The 23,438-nt window shown below is 26.7% G+C and overlaps 1 protein-coding gene across 1 annotated transcript in view; it reads right to left on the bottom strand.

Moving 5' to 3' along the window:
- The window catches only part of LOC129965576 (GATA-binding factor 2-like), a 377,227-nt gene extending 355,156 nt beyond the window's left edge, over positions 1 to 22,071 (bottom strand). The window contains exon 1 of the mRNA XM_056079588.1: positions 21,966 to 22,071. The gene's annotated coding sequence lies outside the window, so the exon portion shown is untranslated. The remainder of the gene's footprint in view (positions 1 to 21,965) is intronic.
- Between the last annotated feature and the right edge of the window lie 1,367 nt (positions 22,072 to 23,438).

Raw genomic sequence — 23,438 nt, 5'->3', positions numbered from 1 at the left:
CTATCAGCTCATGAGAACAGTAACCAACTAATACATTTAAGTTTTAGGATTTAATTGGTAACACAAGTTTGAAAGAAAATGTTAAGTTCAAATATTCATAAATTGATATAGGCATAATTTATACACTTTTTTCAAACTTAATTAACTTTTTGTACGTGAATAGAGAATTTTATGACTGATTTTTCATTCACTTCTTAATATGCTGCTGCTTTGAAAATGTGTTCCTGTGAGTATTCTCAATAACCGTGCAATAGTTAAATATTTTTAGAGCTTCAAGAAATAGATTCATTTATTTAAATTCTGATACTAGCTATTTCACAGTGCTTATAATAATTGATTATAAACTAAAGACTAAAACATAGAAGGAAATAAAATTTCAATTTTAATTCACCAATAAAAGCGTATTTTTAAAAACCGTTTATCGTTTTTATTTTCCATTACAGGATGTACATTTAAGAAAAAAGGACTTTTAAAGAGCAACAAGGAGTGGAAGACTCATCTGCAGTGTCTCTTTGTATCAGATTTCAATTTGATTCGGAAATCGTCTAAAAAAATTATATTTACTTCTCCGGAAGAGACGGGAATTCAGAAACGAATTGAGTAAAATGGAAATATTAACACTTAAAATGAGCGTACAGTTCATTCATAATCAAGAATCAATAACAAAATATTTTTTTTATTTAAAATATTTAATTACAATTTGCTAAATAACTATTCAAATCGAATACTTTTTTTAAGTTCATCATTTACTAATACTTTGCTTTCATGTCTATTTCACAGCTTTGACATTTTTCGAAGGACAATGATAGGCTCGTTTTCATCATTACTTTGAGTGCATGAAACAATCGTGTTCACGCATTTAAAAAATGTAAAATGCACATGTGCAATAACGAGTTTAAAAATTCATGCTTAAAATGTACTGAATATATATATATATATATATAGTAACCAATCTAAAGTAAGAAAAAGTTTGAAAACGGTTTTTTTTGGTTTAATTTTTATTTGATTTTTGTTTTTCCTATTAACTTGATTCTAATACTTTTGTATATATATATATATATATATATATATATATATATATATATATATATATATATAAGGAAATGGATAATTTATGCATAACGATCTTATATCAGTAATGAGAATTTACAAAAAAGTCAGTTAATTAATATACAATAGATTCTTTTATGTATTATATTAAATAAATATTTCTTTGAGGAATAATCATTTCAGAGATTCCCAGTGTCAATTTCTATACGATACTTCCATTGTTACTTAATTGTTTGATCTATATTATATATAAACTGAACTATAAAAATGAATTTCTATTTGTTTGCTTGAATATAATACCATTCCACAACCCCTGACAGAATGAAACAAAATTTAGCCAACATGTTACTTAGCAGATCGAAAGATTCATTGCGCTATTAAAATGTTTCCACTTCAAAATGATGAAACAGGAATAGAGTCATCTAAAATTTTTTAGTTATCTCTTTGAAGAAGAATATCTTTGCACTAGATTTATTTTTAGACCACCATAAATTTTTTAAAAAATCAGCTATTCGGTATTTTAAATTTTATTTCTGTATAACTATTTCTCTAATTTGAATCAATATTTCAAAACCTATTTAAATAGGATTTATAACAATGCTTTTTTTCTATGACTATCATTGAAATAAATTAGTTACTATTAATATATATATATATATATATATATATATATATATATATATATATATATATATATATATATATATATATATATATATATATATATATATATATATATAATCATAAAACAATTATTATAGGTGGATCCACGGAAGGGGGGGGAGCAGAAACTTATTAAAGCTTTTTAAATAGTTTTCCAAATTATAAATTAAATAAAATAACTGATTTTCATATCTCTAAAATAAAGTAAGGTGTTTGAAAAAAATGGTAAGAAAAGCACTGCTTAAACTCATTATATGGATAAATTTATTTCTTTATAACAATTTTAAAAATTAGAAAACTGCATTGAAAAGGTGAAAATAAAATTGCCGAACGTATTACATTCATCAAAATTTTTATCGGTTAAATGTTTTGAAAAGAAGTAAGGAAAAATAAATGTAGTAATGCATTGCAAATACGTGTGTATAGTAAATAAAGAAAGAAAAGTGTGGTAAAAAATAGTCCTCCCGAGTCGACCGAAAGCGCCGGAAGGGGCCAGACAGCCCTTGCGGCGCCCTTCCCCTGTTTCGCCGGCAACCACACCGACGCCGGCACCGGCAAGGGGTAGCACGGATCGCTGCATCGATGGTCGGGAGTGATAGCGGATCAGGGAGTAAAGCGATCGTCACTCTTTCCCTCTTCTTTTTATGCTATTTTAACATGCATTTCCCCTCATTACGTGGGAAAAACTAAATCAACTGTTTTAGTGGAATAAGTTACAATCGTATAGAAATATCATGTTCTTTGTAAATTCTGCCTTTGCATAGATAATAATCATCATTATGACAAATGCAATGTAGCATTAAATCAAACACCGATCAACAGAGCTTTCCTAGTATAAAAGTTATTTAATACAGGGTTTTTACATTGAAAAAAAATACGTTTCTTAATAGGAAATTTTGAAATATATTCACAATATTCTTCATTCAATTAAGTCTCAATTTCTGCGTGAAATTGAATTTTCGGTCAAAATTCATTCCACGTCATTCTTTCCGGTTTTGATGCCTCAGTACACATCCCCCAAACATGTTTTTAATTTGATAGATTTTCATAGATTTTATGGCAGCCCTCTCATATCAAAGAAAGTTCTAGCAAGAGATTTATGCTTTCGTTTATAGATATGAAATGAGTGAATGTTTTTAAAATTTAACATGTAATAGGGTTGCTGGTTTCTTTATTCCAATTTTTAGTTTTGTGACCTAATTATCATGTTTAATGTGAGAATGCTTTTTTGTTTATTTCAAGCACAGAATTATATAAGTGTTCACAAAATATCCTTAAAAAACTTATTTAGTTAATAAGCACGAAACTATTATTGTGAAAAAGGCAATTCATTTCCATATAGAAAACGTTATATCAATAAATGGTAGAAATCAAAAAACATTTCATTTGTATAATAAACATTGATGCTTATAAAACGTTTTAAAATAGGTCACAAAAAATATTTTTAAAAAATTGATTAATGGCATTCATTTAAATTCCTGTCATATAAAATAAAAAATCTGCAATCAGAAGATTAAAATAAGTATTATCTTAGTATTATTTTTTTTAATTCTCATCTTTCTTTGAAGCTTCAAATTTGTAAATAGGGTGGGGTGATTTTTTGAGGGGGAAGGGATTCATCCTTTCGACACTTTCCTGTATTATCTAATAATTTGTTTCCCATTAGAGAGTTGCACCATCTGTTAAGGATTCTTTTAATGGAATGTTATGTATTGATATGATTAAAGATAAAAATAGCATGTAAAAGATAACTATACGTCATCCTCTTTTAATTTATTTTAATAATTTTAATTTAAAATAAATTATATTATAAAATTATAAATTCGAATAGTTTATTTTGAAGCTGAAGAAAGCTAAAATGAAGCAGCTCATTCAAGATTTTTTCTCTTTGCCCTCAGTAGTTCCTCTCAGGCACCATTCAAGGGGGTGCATCGTTTATTTTTATGACGAATCATTATCATTTAGTGAAGTCTTATTTATTTATTTTTTTAATTTTTATTTTAAAAATGCCTACACAATGGCAAGAAGATGTAAATTAATTTTTCTGAGAAATTCAACTTAAAACAATTATATAACATTTATTTTTCGGAGTAATAAGCAAGTCTTTGTATTAGGCGGAAAATGACTTAACGAATTACTTTTCTGAGTGCAAAGGATTAATAATAAGATGTCTTTGAAGTTTAATTATCGCAACTTTAAAGTTATGTTTTAATAAAAATTGCATGGGCTTTTATGAAGTTAAAAAAAACTAAACTGAATCGGACATTAATTAAACTTTTTTTTCCTTTGTAACTTCTTTAGGGCGCAAACAAAACCACAAAATAAACATAAAAAATATATCAAATAATGATAATAAAATTCGTTTCACGGGCAAATATAGGATGGTTTGACTCCCAAATAATGGTTAAATAATTCAAACGGTAATTTTTTTTCTGATAGCCAATGAAAAACCTTAATAAAAAAGTGTACGTGAAAGTTTTTAAGAACCTAGTCATGTTCGCCTCGACTTGCTGTCTCTTAAGGCTACAAATAACAATTTAAGAAATCTAGGGTTTCGTTACATTCAAAATTGTGAAATCTTTTTAAAACTAAGAAACAAATCCTTAATATTATCAATTACAATTACAATCAGATAATATAGTTGCTATATTATAATAAAAACAGGTGCTATGTTATATATAAAAATTGAAGCAATTTTTTCAAATCATGTAGCAATATACAATGTAACAAAATACAACTCTTTTCATTTTAAATTAAGACAGAATTATTGTCGTTTTGTTTTTATATAAACAAACCAAAGATCAATTATTTTCGTACCTTCTTTTTTTTACATTTTAACTTTCATAATATAAAAAATTATGAAAATTCATCAGAAAATCAAACTATAATCTTATTTATTAGTTTGTAAAGCACTTTTCAAATGTCACTTTGTTTTCAAAATGATTTTTGCCGAATTTGTCTGGCGATTCACAATTTCTGGTTCTTTTAAAGTATTAAATTGGCTGAAGAAATGAGAGTACCAAAAGAGATGGTGATTCCACATAACTGAAAGGTTGATTAAAATAAAAATAGAAATGATTTTATAGTTAATTTATTGTACATATTTTAATGTTTATAGAAAGGAATCTGTAAATTAACATTTATTTTTTGAATATGAATATAGACACTAAAAAATAAGTCCTTTGAACATAAGGTAATCGTTTTTAAAGCAAATGTCCAGAAAACTTTTCTTTCAACACACTCAACACTCAGAAAATTTTCATTAGATTAATAACTGTGGGGTTTTTTTTCCCAAAAATTTTATAGCACTGCCTATTCCTATTTAAATATCCGTATGCAACGGTAAAAATTGGTAAACGCAAAATCTGATCAGAGAAAAATAAAATAGAATAAATCATTACGCAACTATTCGGTAAATACTGATGCAGTTATTATCTTAAGAACCTGTTTATTAACAGTATTCTATATACTGATTCATATATCTATAGTACATATTTCTTATTTTTCAAAAAATAACTAACATTCGTAAATAATAAACTTTTAAATTAGAATAGAATAGATTTTGAAAATGTAAATACCGAATAAAGATCTCAAAGAGTATTACGTAACTCCCAAATTTTAAAACGAAAGTCGAGCTTTTTAATTAAAACAGAGTCTAAAAAATTGATAGAGAAAATTTCTGATTGTGTGCCATCTGAACAAATTTTAATGTACAATAATGTAGAAGTAATTTTAATAATATAAAAAGCTAAGGATATTTATTTTTTTGTAGTTCGTCTTCAGAACATGAATAATTTTTTAAGCAACATAGTTTAAAGTAGAAAAAAAAAAAAGAATCATCGATCCAATTAAAGCAGCTGGTGTCCCAGATTGGAACGCATATTATCCAAATTGGGCACCAATTTCTTTAAGCACTATTAAATCAAAAGCATTTTTTTAATTCTTTAATAACACTGACATATAATGTACGGACTCAAGTATGACAGTTGATTCAATGTCATTTCTTTTTATGTTTTCTCGCATATAATACTTAATTTGTGTTCTTTTTAAACTAATGCGTCATGTTCTTTAATGTCATTACATTATTTTATTTATTTATTTATTTTTGCTTTGTTTTTTTAATCATTTATGAGGACTATTATAACTGCTCTTTATGCTTTTTCAAATCAGATCATTAGAATAATGCAGTGAGTGGTTATTGCTTGTGGTTCAGCCTGGAAAGCTTTTATTATCGTATAAGAAATTCACGTGGCTATATCTTTAAAACATATAAATAAGTATAATTTAATAAAATTATTTTAATAAATTGTAATCAATCCAAGTTCTTCTCTGATTACAACTATGGCATAATTTGTAATATAAATAAATTGGCATAAATAAATTGTAACCAAACAAAGTTCTCAGATTTTGTACTTACACAACGCTATTAGACATTTGTTAAAATATTTAATTAATGATATCTAAATGTAAATATTACAATTAATTAAATACACGTATCGCTTTCTCTAAAAACTGATATCATAAGCCATATTTATAACGATGCAACATAAGCTGCTATTTTGCAGACCAAATATTTAATAGAGTTTAAATTATGATATCGATACAATCTTGATGGCCATCCAAATTCAATCACTCTCTCCTACATCATGCGTTCATTTAAATTAAAAATAATTATTCATTATTAATACTTATTATTCATTTAATTAAATTTCCATCTATATCAACTTCAAATATTACTGAATTAACAAAAAATAATTTGCAACTAATATACAGAACATTTTAATATTTTTTTCATATAGCTTTCAAATTATTAAAAGAATCATTTCATAAGCTTATTTGATTTTTAAAGTATTAGGAACTAAATGAAATTGTTAACAAATTAACTAATTTAATCAAGATTAATAATAATTCGTGTTGGAACAAGTTATAAAATTTAAATTTCAGGATTAACACTCTGGAAACTTAATAACACTCTGAAAATTTTAGATTTTCGTTTTATATAAGAAACTTTGATAGAAAAAAAAACTGATTGTAAGTATGGATTAATTAATAATGTTTTTCAGTTCGAGATTCCCATTTTGTACTTTCACTATTAAAAAAATGTGCCTTCATTCTTGATTTGTCTGAAATTATCTTTTGAAAAACCTGAAAATTATGATTATGTCTTAATGCTATCGCGTGATGGCCGCTAATTGCAATTTCCATGCGGTCTTATTTCATCTGAGATAATTTCCCATACCACAATCTTCATATAGAAATTGTAAGTTAAACGTACGTGAAAATTATCTGTAGACGCATTTTAGAATATTAATAATACTCAAAATACTAAATCCTTCCCATTGAGAAAGTTAATTACTGTATTTAAATTCTGAAAAGTAAACAGCGCTTAATTAAGAAACTCCCATTTCGATAAAGACTTTAAGAACTATCGCAAAGCAAAACAACATTCATACCGAAGTATTTTAATAGTTCATTTACAGATAGAACTTAACATGGATCTTCGCTTTCCATCTCAGCATTACAAAGCTCTTATCATCTACTGCCAGGATCGAAACCCGAAATTGTAAGTTACCTCATCTTGTTATCAGCTTGGATAAGAGTTGCAAAACTGCTTTGATAAATGTCTTCCAGCATGGACAGACCGTGGGGAAAATGCAATGAACCTCATCATCAAATATGGCCTACTGCCTATTTATCTTATTGAAAAAGATAAAGGAATAGGCTGCCTACTCCTCTTTCCTGTCAGAGCTCGAAGAAGAATACTAAAAGTGGGAATACTTTATTCGATTGCGGAGTGGGCCTTATCGTTTATTACGAAAAAACGGAAAGGTACATTTGGATTTCAGGAGAGCGAATACCAGAAAAAAAAAATCTCTTCCCGGCATTTTCAACATAAATCTCAGATTTTTGTAGATAATGTTATCAGAAAGCTTTGATATAACTTGTATTATTTATTTCTAGTTAAGCATGCTATCTGATCATAAATGTTGCCTTCTGTAAGTTGTTATCGGAATTATGAAATTTATGAGAGACCTGTTACTCCTTAAAGCTTAGGAGTCAACATTTTTCTGAAAATTATTAACGAGCTTTAGATGAATTAAGCACTTCACTTTCCGAGAGAGTAATGTTATTTTTTATCGTTGTCTTGTTATTATTTTATTTGTCTCGAAGTTAACTATAAGTGAAAGAATGCGAGAGATAAGTTCTTTTCTGAATCTCGGTCAATAGAATGTTCGAGACTGTTAAATTAATTTTCGGACCATTCTTCTGCTTATCGCCGTATTAATGGCTTCATTCTTCACAAATAACTTTTTAAAAATATTTTTTATATCTGATTTTCACAAAACTGAAAGCAACGAAAGTGTTCTTCTCAAAATGTTCTAGCATAATCTCTAATAAAGGGTCAATCCCCTTCTGCATCCTTCATGAAATTGTGGACCTTCGGCAAGGTTGGTTCATTTTATAGTAAAGGGAACTGGCACTTGTGTATGAATTGCATGCAGTTGGTGAATAATAGCTACGAAATATCGATCTATGGCGAGAACATAACAATTTTATTGTATCTAGCGTGTGATCTTTGGCAAATGTAATATTTTGCGATCTTTAGCAATCATCTTTATATGCTTCGTGTACGAGAAGGTAAAAATTATCTTTTTAACAAAACAGAAATGAAAATTATACAGAAATGTTTAGTAAATTGGAATTAGCCAGATTTATTCTCAAGGATTAAAATCTTTCATTGCAACTCTCTTTTGGGATGTTTAAAGATATCTAAAAAAACTTAATAGTCAATTTATATTTAAAATAAAATTCAATATACATATATATTATAAATGTATGAATCTTTTTTTAAATGTGTCATATTTTTCTAATATTTTATAGATTAAATCCTATTTTTTTTCAATATACGAACAAATTTCTATAAGATTGAAGAGGTTTTGAGATGGATCGAATAGTTTGCGTCATTATTTTAAAAGACAAATTTAATTATTTTTTGTTTAGTTAACAGCAATGTTTCTATAGTAATGCAGTTAAAACATCAAAACCTAAGATCTTGCATTTTGGATAAACCGTTAAACAAATAAAAATAATCAATCTTTAGATATTGTTTAAAAAATAAACTACGTCTTCTCTATAAAATGATTGCCCTTTGAATTTTATTTATTTCCAGTGAACGTGATTTTCAACCATTAATTTAATTGAGAGTTATTCGCCATTTCAAACTTAAATAACAATCTTATTTCGCTAATGTTTAATGCTATCATAGACAAGATGAGAAAACGAACACAGCATTGAATTTCGTAATATCAAGTAATCTGTTTTCTCACATACAAACAAATAGATAGATTAAAATGATTTGATTTTATAATATCCATACATTTCGGGTCAATTGTATATTTTTAATTACTGAAATGCAGTTGTTTCCCCTAAAATCGATTGCACTATTGTCATTATGCTATAATATTCCAGAAATATCTTTAAAATATCATTTTCTATGCATATATAAGAAAAACATCAATAAAGAAGCATATAAAAATATAGTTCGAAGTTAGTCATAGAAGATGACATGGACAGATTCGCAGACCTGTCATTTTTAAATGATAAAAAGGAACATCTGCTCTAGAGCGAATAAAGCCTTAGTTTAAATATTTATATTGAAGAAATGAAATATATACCGCACATTCGCAGAGTGTTTATTTCAAAGTATGCGAACATAATTCACAAAAATACCAAAAGAACATTCTATATTCACATGTCTGATGCATAAATATGTGTGCCTCCATATGTTTGTCTGTTAAAGAAATCCAGATAACTCAAAATATCAAGAAATTTTGAAAAAAGTATGTTTAGTGACCCAGGAACTTTAACTTATCTTAATTTGCTTCTTTTTTAAATGAACAATGAAAAATATTTCAAAGAGTTTACTTACAAGAAGTAAAAACTAAATGAATGGTTTTACCATTTTTAACTCTTCCCATCAATTATAAACACATTCATATATCGAAAAAATAAGCAATAATAAAATATCTCTGATTATTTCGGAATGAATATTTTTCCAAAAGTACATTGGTTTAAGGGAGCTCTTATTATTTGTCTGCACATCTAAACATTTTTTTTATATAAATTAGCAGTTTAAAATGTCTTGGGTTTTAAAAATGTGAATGAGGTCATTCACAATCTCATAGTCTTCATAATCGTGCATTTGTATGATTAAGTGACATTGCTGATTATTGTCTCTAAAATTTAAAACATGTCCCATCGTTTAGAAGTTTGTTTAAAAAAGATTTTTCTTGATAGTTAATTTCTGATTGGTAAACACTTCATTTTTTTAACTGCTAATATTCAGAAAATGATGTGTCACAATAGAATAAAAATTTTTTGATCTAGTTCGTTTAATGAAATTAAGTAAAAAATCTTTAGGGACACACAAATCATTTCAAGGTCATTCATTTTTTACAGCTGACTAAACAGCAAAATTTTTCAGATGTGTGTGCGTGTATTTTGCTCCCTGAATGTGGTTTTATTCTATTGGTTCAAAATTATATTTTTTTCTATACCAATGCATGGACTAGACATAATTATAATTTTAAATGCAGCAAACTTTTAAATGTAATATCAAGTCTTTAACATTATAAATAACACATTAAGTTACAAGAAAGGATAAATAAAGCTGGCTTTTTAGACCGGGGAAGCTTTATTTTATGATTTAATTATTTTAGGATTATTTCTTTTTTAGAAACAATTTGTTACAACTGTAATAAAAATACAAGATATGCTCAAGTCCAAGATATTAGTCATGTTATACTTCATTTTATTACTTATTAAAGTCCTCTCTCTCTTCGGGTTTTATTCATTTATTTTTATTTTATTGTGCTTGTGTTCATGTGTATATTATTATACACAATTATATTCTAAAATTTATTCGAACCAACCATTTTCTGCTATATAATGTAGAAAAGAGTTTTTAAACTGTTGTAATAACAACATTCTTTAACAGGATGTATCCATAATATGTGAAAAAGCTCTTACTTTTAAGTTAAAATTGATTAAGTATTCTATTGTTTCAGTTGCAATGGAAATGGTTTAAACAGATAAGCAGTATAAATTTCTTTTATTATGAAGTAAATAATTTCAGTAAGGAATATTCAAGAATTTTTGTCGGTAAAGATCTCACCCCCCTCCCCCTAAATATTGAGCTCTTCATCGTTGTCAATGTCAAGGCATCCGTAAAGCCTAGCCTAATAATTAAGAATTTGGTTTCGAAATCTTGTTCCATCTAATATCAGTCTGTATATTAAATCCATCCTGGGAGTGAGGAGTTCCTACTCTTTATTCAAACTAGTGTAGTGGAAAAATTTAAAAATTGATGCGGTGACAGAGATGTGGCGCTCTTCATCTAGCTAGTAAATAAGTTTATAATTAATGTTGCTGTAAATAAAAATGCAAATTGAATCAAATACAAACACAACTGGTGAAAGCACACGACTTTATTTATTACTGAGTTTGCGAAATATTTGTTCTTTTAATATCTAAAATATTTTCTGGTTCCAAATTAAAATGACAGATCTAATTAACATAGAACATGGAAAATCAGACCTTCAAAAATCAATTCTTAAAGTTTAAGATTATGGCAACGATGAGTATATTTTATCATAGACTTTATTTATTCGAATTTTTGCAAATAATAACCAAGATTCCTTAGAAAATCCTCTATGTATATCGAGTAACCGGAAAACGGTTCCCTGAATCAAGTTAAAAAAACATTTCGCTCTAGGAATTGGTATTTAATATGATTCAAACAAGACTTTGTTTGATCGTATCTTGTTTGGATCACTGAGCATGTCTAGATGTCCATGTTCTATTTGGTTAGTTTGCCATTAACTATGTAAATTTTAGGACAGCTAATAGTCTATAGAACTATAATAAGTAAATTCTAGAAGAACTAATGTTTCTTTTCTTTGGATGTTAAATCTCATTTTAAAGTTTACCTTATCCAGCGATAATTCTCCCATAAACCTTAATTTCGCAGCAACAGTTCGTTGAATCGATTTCCCATACCCCTTTAATCGTAATCGAGTACAGGAGCGCGGCAATTGTCTTCTCTGTGGGCCATCGACCATACAGAAGCGATCTTTTCCGATTCTCGTTGCATTACATCCGCCATATTTAAGAAAACGTAGCTGCTTGCCAGATCCCAGTATATGTCATTCTATCTCACAACGCTTGTTGTTCTTTTGCGGCCGTTGCCATGGGATACACGCCATCTTTTCAAACTGAAAGAGACAGTCAATAATATCTCAAGATGGCGGCAACGGTCTTTTGTGTAAGGATCTGGAATTTCAGAAAAGCCGCCTTTTAACAGTTACGACGTTTCGAAACGATAAAGGTTTTCCCTTGGGAGTATTGATGTTTCATACTTGGCGTTTAGAAATTTTAGGAGAAATTTCGATGGCGTCAAGAGTTTAATCTTTATCTAGATTTTAATTTTAAAAGCCACGAGAGAATCATTGTTTAGATGTTTTAGATAAGGGTAATTAATTAGCTAGTCGGCTTAGATTTCAAATTATGATCTGTTTTTAAAAACATTCGACATTTATTATCAAATATTTATTTTATCAGCTTTATAGCATTCAAATATATAAAGGGTTATTTTTTACTACACTTATTTTAAATGTAAATAGATATTTTGTTTAATGTAAAAGCATTTAAAATTTTAATTTCATATAGAAATTTTACTGCATCAGATAATAAATTTGATCCATTGATACATTATAAACATAAACCTAACGCATTATATTCGGAAACGTCAAGATATTGAAAAACTCTTTTGAAAATAAATATCTAAATAGATGTTCAAAGTATCATAATAGCTTTTTTATATTAAATGAATTTAATTGAAGGAATATAGGAACATTGAATTTCAGCGGTACTCTATTCTTCTACGAAGCGTTGGATTGGTAATATTTAAGAAAAATTTCTTATTTATAGAATTGTACAAAATGCTTTGGATAACTTTAATAATTATTTTATATTGAAGAATACTAGAGAATATAATCGCAGTATTGCTTATAGACTGATTACATTCATTCTAAATTAAAATTCTTGATTGACTCCAGAGATGAGAATCTGCTCAAGCTCCAAGAATGAATATTCGATATTAAAGATATCGTTATACTCAACAGCAATGGTTTTGTATCAAAGTTTTGATTGAAAAAAAATTATTAATATGAAAACAAATGTTTATAAATAAAGCTTCAAGGGATAATTCAAACATAATTTGCCTGAATCATTTATCAGGCAAATTATGTCTGAATAATGATTCTTTATTATTCAAACCTTCTTACGTTTGAATAATAAGGATTCGAATAATGCTCCTTTTTTGCATTCATTTATATCCTAATTAAAGGAGTATATCTGGATACAGCTGAGAACATTTAATGAAAAGAGACTTCTAAAATTAATGACTTTGAATGTTATATTATTTTGCAATTTTTTTGTCAAATTACTAAATCAAATCAAATGTAAAAAAAATACTCCTTTATTTCCAAAATGTCAACTTCGCAAATACTCCGAGACTTCTATAGTTTAAAGATATTGCTATTCTTTCCATTTTGTTTATGCATTTTTGTCAGCTTCATTGACTCGACTTCTTAAAGCAACATAATAACAAAAAGCCTTTTCTGGGTTATAAATTTCGGCACAATTTCCAATGATTAATGTAAGGTATTTAACTTTTCATCATTTAAGACTACAGTGTGATCTGTAATTATCTACCAAAATTCATTTCTCAAATAAGCTGAACTGTAGTGCTTTTATAGAACTAATTATCGGCACAAAAAATGTTTATTTTATTTAACAAGAAAATTATCTATACATGCTCTTTACAATAAGCAATTTTAAGAAGAAAGCATCACAAACAACACCATCCATGATTTTTCTGAGCACCTTAGAACTTGAGGATTAAACTCTGTCCGCTAATCTTAAGAATCTGCAAGTTACTCTTTAATATTTTCGTTCAAAAAAACTGCATTACTTTTGACTTAATTTACACTCTAAGAAAAGCGCATCTGCTGATAAGGAATTGATCCCTTCAGAAAGTATCAGAGACAAACGATATGATAAAATTAACTCAAATAATACTTTTTCCGAGAAGAATATAACCTCGAAAGTTTAAAATTATCAATTATATTATTTAGTTAGTAAATTACTTTAAAAAGTTTCTTATAACTTGTAAAAAAGTTAGATCTACTTAATTTTTATTAAATTATTTATATTAAAATATTAAAATGATTCGATTCGTAATATTATAATGATACTTTTAGATTACCAGTTATTTTTTATATCAGTTTAAAGTACATAACAGAAAAATAAAACTAAGAAAATGTTTTTTTTTTCGGTAATACAGTGATCATCAACACTTTGAAATGAAAATTCAAATAAAATATAAATTCATGTATGTTAGATAAAATATACATAAAAGTAATTGCATATAAAAATAATTCAAATTTATCTTATAAATAGTTTTGCGAACAATATTTTAAAATTAATTTAACACAAACATAAAAAAAAATCTTTTTATGAAAATGTTCATTTTAAACGTTATCAAACACAAAAATGTCATAATTGGGGCAGATATTTTTTAAAATGTGGCACACGATGTTCAATTTCAAATTGCAGACAACGATTCTCGTATACCTTGTAGTCTTTTTTTCTTTAATAATCTTTTGCTAGGCGAATTAGAAATTATATAACTAATTAACAACACTATTATAATAGATAAATAAAAGATTCCGTAACAAATAAAATAAAGAATGTCATTCTTTCGATTTTGATTTTTCTCAAATAAAAATATTGATTCAAAAAATGTTGTTTAATGGCTTTTTTTTTTCATTTAACTGTTTCTTAGAATTGACCTACCACATTCAATTTAAATTTATGTAGTTAAATTTACGAAATGTAAACACGAAAGTATTTGAACTCTGTTAATTCAAAATGTATCAAACCTGCTGATGAAATACGACGTCTGAGTCTCATATTAAAATTGCAGATTAATAAAATATTTACACTGCAAGATACAAATAATTAATTTAATGAAAAATTCGTAATTAAATTCGTAAATTAATTCGTAAGTACTGAAATAATTAAAACTTTCATTTTCCCAAATTTGATTATTTTGAAATTTTACTCTTCCAATGTAAATAAAATAAATTAAAATTCTTTAAATAACTTAGTAAAATCAAATGAAAATCGATTATTTCGCGTTATTATCATCTGTTTCGATTTCTTAAGTATTATTGCAAAATAACAAAAGAAAAAAACTATTCAAGGCGCTGACAATTTATGAGTGTTATTTACATATTTATAAACTGAATTTGCAATATTCATTTATAAAGGTTTCTCAAAAATATTTTATTGAAAACCGTGATTAAGAATATTGTCATTCGTAAGCCTGATGATATTCACTAATAAACAGAATAGAATCATATTTAATTCATCCATTTGCAATTCAACAACAATTGAAAGCACTAAATGAAACAATCTCATGTTACCATGAGCAAAAATTACAAAAAAATATTATCAAGATTACAACAAATATTAGCATTATTATATTGAAACCGGATTAAGTGGTACTTTATTTACATAACTCATATTTAAAGAAACAAAAATCTAAACTCATTTATTATATTATTGCAATGTAATAAATAATTTTCTTCTATCTGAGGATACAGCAGCTCAACGACGGAAATAGACTGGTGAATATAAATTAAAGGACAATAATATTTTGCAAGGAAAAAGATGAATTGCTACAGTTTTGTATTATTAAAGAAAAAATTCTGGAATACAAAGAAAATTTTTAAGTAAAATATAATTCACAAATCAACGTTGTTAAATCTCCTAGTCACTAGCTTACTAAATACTCTATTGTAAGGGTTTGTTTACAATCCTAGTATTAATTTAACTGTACTTGAATCATAGTTTCTTCAGGTTGTAATCTGTATGCAGCAATTCTCATTTGCATTTCGCTGATAGACAAGAATTGTAATGTCTAGAATCTCTTCCATCTTCGTAGGAAAAAAAGATTCTACAGCAGTCCAATACAATTATTATGTATACCAAATTCATAAGTAACGACTCTAAATAAAAGAAACTACCACATTAATTTATTTTTGCAAATTATTCAAGTGCAGTGAAAAATCTGACAATTATAATTTACTCATTACTATAAATGAATAATCTATCAACTATATACGTTTTAAATCGATTTAAAATAGTTTTTCCGATTTTATTAATATCCGAAATGAAAATGTATATATTCGTTTGTTAATAAAAATGCTCACCATTTGTATATAAAGAGATAACTGTATTTACCATATTAATAATTTTTGAAAACAATAAAATAAGAAGTGCTAGATTATTGAATAAGTAAAAAGACTTTGTTAAAAGTCAAATTAAAAAATATTCGCAGACGTTTTTGCATGAATATGAAGGAGAGCAAATGAATTGCCATTTTATTTATTTTTATTTCATGTCTTAGTTTTCAGACAGTCTTCCACTCCCATTGATAAAAAAATATTTTAAAGAATCACTCAGATAATAAATAAGATTATGAAAACTTCATGTTGCGTTCAGATATTCAAAATTTGAGTAATCTTAGTAATTATTATCTTTATTAGAGTATTTATAAATACTTCTAAGCATAATAACATATATTCGATTTATAAAAATCGACAAGTTGAATATTTAAAAGATTTGTTAACTGTGAATTTTATGCTCATTCTTATATTCTATGTAACGATTGATGTTACATCCGATTAACTTTGCACGATAAAGAATTTTTCAACATTTTATTTAAATCAAGCATTTTTCAAATTTTTACATTGAATGTGGATTTATGAATTTTCCTTCAATACTTATTTTGGTTTCCTTTATAAAACAAATATATTTTTTATTTAAAGAAGAATGTTTTTCTCTCATGGAATGTATCATTACAAATTTAAGTGAATTAAAGAATTTAGAAAAGAATATTAAAAACTTCATTTTTATTATTTGTTCTTAAAAAATTTTTTTTTGTCCTTTTTTTGTTTATTTATTAAAATTTTTTATTACTTGCTTTATTCAATACACTTTTCTTACACTTGTGTTGATACCCAAATCTCTATGTTCTTAACTACCTTCAAATGAAGTATATGGATTTACTTAAACTTCATTTGGAAAATTCAAATTGCCATCAAATCAAATCACATAAAAATTCAATTAATGCTAAACTTTTTTCAAAACGATGAATGTTATTTCTAAATAAATTAAATTAAATTCAGAAATCTCTTCCGAATTTCTTATTTTATAAATCTCTTTAGAATTTCTTATTTTAGAAATCTCTTTAGAATTTCTTATTTTAGAAATCTCTTTAGAATTTCTTATTTTTTTATTTCTTAGAAATTTATTATTTTTATATGATATTAAAACTGTGCGCCTTATTGCACTAATAAGACTTAACTGGGTAGCTAATATATTTAAAATTAATAAACATAATGAAATTTCGATACTGTTACATGAAGAAGCAGAATTCAATAACAGAAATTAACCTTCTCATAAAGACAAAACAAATTTTATCCTATTATTTAACTATAATTAAAATCTTGAAATAAATTTAAATTTGATATTCGGACTTAATGAGCGTAATGGGTTTGAGCAGAATAGCTCACTAATAAATTTCATTAATTTTTGACATGTTTTTAGAAGATATCTGATATAAGATATGTTGATGCATAGATAGAAATTTTAAAATCTCTTTAATCTGGCAATTAAAATACAAATGTGTCTTTTATATTAAATCTTGTCTTCGAACACTTATTTTACATTATCTTATAAAAATTATTTAAACTGTATTACTGAGCTCATTATAATTATGTTTTTATATATCAAAAAAAGATTTAAATGTTGTTTCATTAGTTAGTCTTAAAGACAGGGAAATATCCTATCTTGAGGATTATAGAATAACTTGTTATTATATAAATTATGATATTATATAATTTACAAATAAAGAATTATGATACAGATTGTAAACTGCTTTTATTCTGAGCTAACTTTGGCGAAGATAAAGTATATGAATTTTTAAGATCGCGTTTACCCATTATTCTGAGCATTAAATGCTCAATTGTGTCAGATAGAATCCCAAACGAGGAAATAAAAGAATCAATCATTAATTTTTTTGAATTGATCATTCATTCATTATTCATCAATCATTAGTTATTAGTAACGGGAAAAGCATCTTTAAAGTCCCTTGAGTTCTAAAAGTTTTAAACATATTTATTTTTGCTCAATTTATTATTTGATTATGACACAAATGCCTCTGTATTCAGAATGGTGCATTTGTTTCAGTCTATGAAGGAATATGCTGATTTTTTTATATCAATCAGTCTAAAATCTTTTAAAATATTTATGCTTACAGTCAAAATTCCATTTGTTAAAAATAGTAGTGGATTTTTTAAAATTATGAATAAATCTTGTAAATAGTTATTTAGTAACAATATTAAATAATTAGTTAAATAGTTATATTTACGAATTAATAAATTCAGATTTTTGAGTGAATGTAATTTAAAATTAATTTTGTAAAGGAAAATCTCTAATTCGTAATTGTATTGAAATTTGATATCCTAATCGCTAATAAGCATTAGCTATTTTTTAAAAAAATTCTATAATCGATACTAAATCTAAAAATCAATACTTCGTAGCAAAAAAGTGAAACAATAGTAATCAGAATTTAAATATTTTGCATCAGGAAGAGCATAAAAGTCTGCATTTCGAATTATTTACCTTCCATATTTTGTTTCAAGAATATGTTTTGAGGAATAACAGAAAAAATATCAAATATAATTATCTATATTATAATTCATTTGCTACTTTAAGTACTATAATTTCTGTTTAACAACGCAATTACTATTTACACTTCCTTTTTTTCATGCCTTCGATTCCCACACTGCAGATAATGGCGTTTGTTCCCCTTAATAACACTAAGAAGTTATTTAATTATTTAAACGGTTCTATAAAAAAGTCCACACAACTTCCTTCAAAACACAATTTAATAGTTTTAAAACAATAGCCTTGTTAGGAGCAGTTGTTAAATAATTCATATAAGGTTTAATATTCTGCAGTGTTTTTGCCTTCAATTCAAATAACGAGCATTCCATTTTATATTGAACCAAAACATTTTGTCAAACTTCCATTATCTTTTTTGGCTTTGATTTTATCAGCGAATGTAAATTAATAACACTCAATAGTTTTACGCCGCATAATGGTGTTAAATGCAGAAGTAAAAAATAGTAGACAAAGGTGTTTATGATTAATTAATTACTTATGCGGTTTGAATTAACATACTATTCAATTAAGATAACGTCTCATTTATTTACTGTGTAACAATAATGATATAAAGTCCTTTCGACATTATTAACAAACTGCTAATCAAATCTTCTAAATGCATCTGTTTCATTACAGCGAACTGGTTGTTTTTTTATAGTTATAAATTTTGCTCACGTTTGGACATAAGACGTGGCGCATGTCAATAATTAATCGGTTTTCAAATAATTATGTCTTTCATCTTTTATATTTATTTAAAATTCTAAAATAGCTAATATATATATATATATATATATATATATATATATATATATATATATATATATATATATATATATATATATATATATATATATATATATATATACATATATATATATACATATATATATATACATATATATATATACATATATATATATACATATATATATATATATATATATATATATATATATATATATATATATATATATATATATATATATATATATATATATATACAGAGAGACAGATAGAGAGAATTTGAAATTTTCACATTTAGCATTGTTCGTGATTTATAGCGATTATTAATTAATATTTAAACATTTCCCCTTTGTTAAAACATCTTCTCGTTTAATATTTCTCTTTTTCCAGTTTGTGAAATACTAATGATTGAGTAACCATGAAAAAAAAATATGTTTTTATATAAACTGCAACAAATTTCCATTTGCTTAAAAACGCAATTCAAAAGATGTTTGTTCCTTGAGACATGCATTTTAAAGTTATAATGAATTTATAAGATTTCAAAAGTATTAATAGATTTATTTAGTTCTATTTTTTTCAAAATTTATCGTGAGAAACAAACACAAGCCAAAATCTAATCGATTAAATTACAAAATCACAATAACATTAATTATTAATGAGAGTATAGTATATTTTTTATTTTTCAAAATTAATCAACAAAAATGACACAGAAATTCATTTTGATTAAAAAAGTCATTAAAATACTCGAAATAAATACATTCGACAATTTTAATTATTATTAATTCTTACTAATGAGGATACATTTATCTTCCTGTTTATTTTAACTCTTTAAAAGAAACATTTCAGAGATACAATTTTTTCTACAGAAAATCATTTTAAGAAATTTTGATTTAAATCTTGTTTCTAAAAACAATCATAAAATATCTAAATTCTTGTTTTTAATTATTATTATTATTACTGTGCTTGCCAAAGACATTGCTATGAAGTTAAAAAATACGTCTAAAATTTATAGTTTATTTGTTTCATGCAACATTACAAAATTCAATACCAAAGACCGACAATTTTATTATCATTTTGGATTCTTTAATCTATGAAAGTGCAAGATTCTTCCTTCTTATATTTTCGAACCAATCTCCTAAAAAACTGATATTTTATTCTATGCACAATTAAACAATTGCAAGAAAGTATTTCTTTAGTCTCTCATTTTTTAAGTAGAATGTTGTTATTATTGAAGGATTAATCAAAATTATGAATTAAAATTATTTGAACAATAAATTTAAATACTCTTTATCCTTTTTAGAAGTTCAGAGTGTTTTCTCGAAGTGAAAAATTGCTTTTTTATTACACTTTGTGCATATTTAAAAAAATCTTTAAAATTATGCATATTAATGATCATTTTTGCAGTTGCACACTAATGAAGTAATTTTCGAAGCTAAACAAATAATTTTCTTTTAAAAATGCGACTGCGATATTTTTGAAACACGAAGAATCGAAACTTATGGTATGTGCAATTTTTTTTTTCTATTTGATTCACATTCAAATTTTTAAGAATAAATCGGAATCTCTTTATCTATTAACTCAAGATCTTGCCGAACATCTTACTGATTTACCATTACTCAAATTTAACACTTAATTTTAAAAATATATGTTTTTGTAGTATTACATCTTTTTTTTAACATCGGATTGCACTAAAAATTGTAAAAAATTATTTAAAAAATATAATATTCCTAATTCATGATGGTTATTTCTAAATGGAGTTTCACTTAACTTCCTTGATTTCCCAAAATATTTTCATAATTTTTTTTCTGAATAAAGATATAAGTATTTATACAAAAAGTAAGCAAATATGTTGTTTAAACAGATGATTGAGGTTTATTTTCTAAATTTGGTGAATAAAAATCCGAGCTATAAGCATAAATATTTTACTCCTAAACCTAAAGCGTATGTGTAATCTGTGTCTTCCTAATTAATTAACCCAAAGTGCCAGTTAAATTTGAAGAAATTTTATAAAATCATGTCATCACTTTTTTTTCTAGATCCTTTGTGATGTTTACTTTGCAGTACGTGCTGCTTTATATTAATAGACATTTATACGTGAAATACAGTTGTAGATAATATTTAAAAATTGTTAGATTTTTTTTTTATTCTTCCGAATTCAGAAGAAAATATTCTGCTCACGTTCGTCTCTACTTAAAAATTCACACGTTTAACGGAAAGCGACCCTATCTGATTACCCACCTACATATTCCATTAAAAATTGCTTCTATTCTAGAACTGGCCTTCCTTAGTGTCTTTTGTGTTTAGTATACTTCTAGATCAGACATGTTAAAATAATTTTCAAATAAAACAAAATTCTATTCTGCCAATCTGACAGACGTTTAAAGAATTGGTTGATAAAAGACCCAGCCTCTTTAGAGTTATCGCTCCTCATATGCACTCCGTACAGCTTGCACTTATCAACAAAATTTCTTTTTTAACCGAAATTTAAAAATCGTTTGCTTCTCTAACAGATGCTTTAAGAATCGTCTGCCACTCGGGCAAATACTTGGAAGCTGCTTCCCTCCACTCTTCCAGCAACTCCTTTTTCTTTAACAAAAAATTATTTAGACTCTCCAGGAAAATAAAATAAAATAAATCGTCCAACAACTCACCCGAAACCGAACTCTATGCTGATCTTTTTCCAAGAAGTTGTTCTATCCAACCCCTAAAACACTTTCACTGCCCTGGGATGCCGGACGATATTCGCTCAGGATGCCGGGATCGCAAAAATTTTTACGAGCGCATCGCACATGAATCGGACGGAGCATGGGCGTATCCTCTAGCTTCCCCCCGCTAAAAATGGTAGCCCCTCCCCTTTCGAACATTTTAAGAGGAGGAAGGAGGGCGGATGCTTTGGAGCAGCATCCCTCCACCCGTGATGGATGCCAACACCCACGCATGCAAAAGAGGGATGAAATGTTGTTCAGGTCTCAGGGCCAAGGCTAGATGCTAAATACTCAGCAGATAAGGCGAGATAATCGCAGACGATCTAGGAGGGCGGAGGATCGTTTGTTACCTACAAGGAGGGAGAATCACTGTTGATTCCTCACAGGTTGTCGAGGGTGAAGATTTGCAAGTGTGTTTACAACTGCTCGGGAGCACTAGGGTTTAGAGGACTGATAAACGCCCGCCACTTGCTTGCAAAAACGGGCGAGTAAACATTTCATGAGTCTCGATAAGACCTTGTTATATGTGTGCAGTTGAGTTTAACTTATCGATAAGGGTGCGCATAGATATTATATGCGCAATTCATTAAATCAGGTTCGTCTAAAGCCAGTAAATTTGAGATTTTATTTTTTGGAATGTCACAAGAATTCTGACTTTCAAAGGAAAATTCCCCCTTATGTTAAAGGAAATTTTAGATTATTCATATGATAATATCAGTTTTATTTTTCAAGCATGGAATTTTCATACTTGATTATTTTACTAGGACTGAACCTTGATTGATGCTAGGAGGGAAAATCTCTTTTCAAATGACAGTCATAATTTACATAAGAATAAAACTGTCATTACATACATAAGAATAAGAATACATAAATAATAAGAAAATGTCTATTTCGAAGCATAATCACGAAGTTCTAATGTCCACAGTTTTATTTTTCTCCCGAATCAAAATGCATAATTAAATACGATTAAATTCCCAGTTATCTACGGTTTTTATTGAAAAATTTCAAATAAAGACAAAAAATATCTTTATAACAAAAGAAAACTGAGGGAGTAATTGCAATGAAACTTTCTCGAATACTCTAATATAGAAATGCATTTATGTTTTATTAACCGTATGCTATTAGTGAGCAATAGATATGAAAGAACCTGTTAGAGCACAATCATTATTGATTAATACACAAGCACCATAATACCAAATGTGTAGGGTCAACGCCTTTTTTCCTGAGCAATTGAAATCAAAATTTGGTCCAACAATTGCAGTTAAAATATCTCATACCAACTTTCATATATTTAATTTAGTTATTGCGTCCTTGTGTTATCGAATTGACATGCTTGTGGAAGTATAGAAGAATAAATGATCAGCCTTTCGATGAATTTAGCTCCAAATTCATTAGATACCAACGCTTTAAATGCTACAT

The sequence above is a fragment of the Argiope bruennichi genome, chromosome 4 (genome assembly GCF_947563725.1).
Source record: "Argiope bruennichi chromosome 4, qqArgBrue1.1, whole genome shotgun sequence".
NCBI classification, from domain to species: Eukaryota; Metazoa; Arthropoda; class Arachnida; order Araneae; family Araneidae; genus Argiope; species Argiope bruennichi.
Note: the sequence above shows the minus strand (reverse complement) of the source record. Positions and strands in the feature narration are given on the sequence as shown.